The sequence below is a fragment of the Hylobates moloch genome, unplaced genomic scaffold, assembly GCF_009828535.3.
Source record: "Hylobates moloch isolate HMO894 unplaced genomic scaffold, HMol_V3 SCAFFOLD_5214, whole genome shotgun sequence".
NCBI lineage: Eukaryota > Metazoa > Chordata > Mammalia > Primates > Hylobatidae > Hylobates > Hylobates moloch.
The window spans coordinates 2,982-4,835 of NW_026657489.1; the positions used below are offsets into that span (position 1 = coordinate 2,982).

The 1,854-nt window shown below is 43.0% G+C and overlaps 1 pseudogene; it reads left to right on the plus strand.

Annotated features, from left to right (window-relative positions):
• Positions 1 to 1,277: 1,277 nt before the first annotated feature.
• On the plus strand, positions 1,278 to 1,852 carry LOC116465446 (large ribosomal subunit protein uL13-like; annotated as a pseudogene).
• Positions 1,853 to 1,854: the final 2 nt, after the last annotated feature.

A 1,854-nucleotide genomic window follows, 5' to 3' on the forward strand; every position in this document is an offset into this window, starting at 1 on the left:
ATGACATGTTAAGAATAAAAAATTAAAAATGGATAAAAGAGGAAACTGACAACTTACTCTAGGAAAATTTCAGGGAAAATTTTAGACTATGTACACATAATACATTGTGAGCTAGACTGGGGAGAGTGTTGGGCAGAACAATAGGAAAAAGAGCAAGAAAAAAGGGAATGTGCATATCAAAAGGAGGAAGGAAAGGTAGTTTGGACAGACAAAAAACCTAAGAGAGATATTGGAGCCTTCCTATGATATCAACGGAGGACAGGAAGAATAAATGGTTTTCAAAATTTTGTGATATTGACTTTAAGTGATTTATTACAAAGGCATTAGGATTGAAAATTGGAAGTGGAAGGAAAGGTAAAAACTCTTAGGTTATTGATTCACAAGGTTTGTGAGAGTCCTATATATATTAATAGCTTTTTGTTGCTGTTGTTTAACAAGAATAGACTCATAAAATAACCATTAGTTCAACAAACATTTACTGAACTCCTATGTGTCAGGCACTATGCAAGTCACTGTCAAAATGAATTAAAGCCTATAAGCAGGTGGAGGGAACCCTGACAAACATCTGTGCAGGCTTTTTGATATAGATAAGAAAACAATCAACTTTGGGTTACTTCGTGAATGATCCTCTGTGAGGTAAATTGTTGGCGTGAAAGATTATAAAGAAATGCTATTTAAGAGCTTTGAGCCTGAGGATCCTTTCTTCCAGCAAAATGCTAAATTTGAAAAGATCCTTTAGATTCTGGGCAACACAAAGGTAGCTTAGTTACATCAAACTGGCTGGGTATCTTAATAGTATTCATTAAAATGGAGTTCTACCTGGATTATATAGTGGAGCTTGTTAAACAGGAATCTCAGCTAGCATCCAAATAGGTGCTTCTGTGTTTAGGGCGTGTTTTATCTGTTGGAAAGTTACTGAGGCAATGAGAACTAATGCCATCAGCTAGGTACTCTGCAGCTTTGAAACTATGGACTATTGCATTTCAATTAAAATGACATTTCTTGACTGAATTCTGACATCCTCAGTGATAGTGGTGAATGAAGACTTTTATCAAAGTATAGATTCTATTAAGCTTTTAAAAAATTTTATTAATTTTTTTGTAGAGATGAGGTCTTGCTATGTTGTCCAGGCTGGTCTTGAACTCCTGGCCTCATGCAATCCTCCCACCGCACAACCTCCCAAAGTGCTGGATTACAGGCGTGAGCTATCCCACTCGGACCAATGTAAGCTTTTTTTTTGAATAAAAAACAGGAACTGTACCTTTCCCAAGCGGCTGCCGAAGATGGCGGAGATGCAGGTCCTGGTGCTTGATGGTCGAGGCCATCTCCTGGGCCGCCTGGCGGCCATCGTGGCTGAACAGGTACTGCTGGGCCGGAAGGTGGTGGTCGTACGCTGCGAAGGCATCAACATTTCTGGCAATTTCTACAGAAACAAGTTGAAGTACCTGGCTTTCCTCCGCAAGCAGATGAACACCAACCCTTCCCGAGGCCCCTACCACTTCCGGGCCCCCAGCCGCATCTTCTGGCGGACCGTACGAGGTATGCTGCCCCACAAGACCAAGCGAGGCCAGGCCGCTCTGGACCGCCTCAAGGTGTTTGACTGCATCCCACCGCCCTACGACAAGAAAAAGCGGATGGTGGTTCCTGCTGCCCTCAAGGTTGTGCGTCTGAAGCCTACAAGAAAGTTTGCCTATCTGGGGCGCCTGGCTCACGAGGTTGGCTGGAAGTACCAGGCAGTGACAGCCACCCTGGAGGAAAAGAGGAAAGAGAAAGCCAAGATCCACTACCGGAAGAAGAAACAGCTCATGAGGCTACGGAAACAGGCCGAGAAGAACGTGGAGAAGAAAATTGACA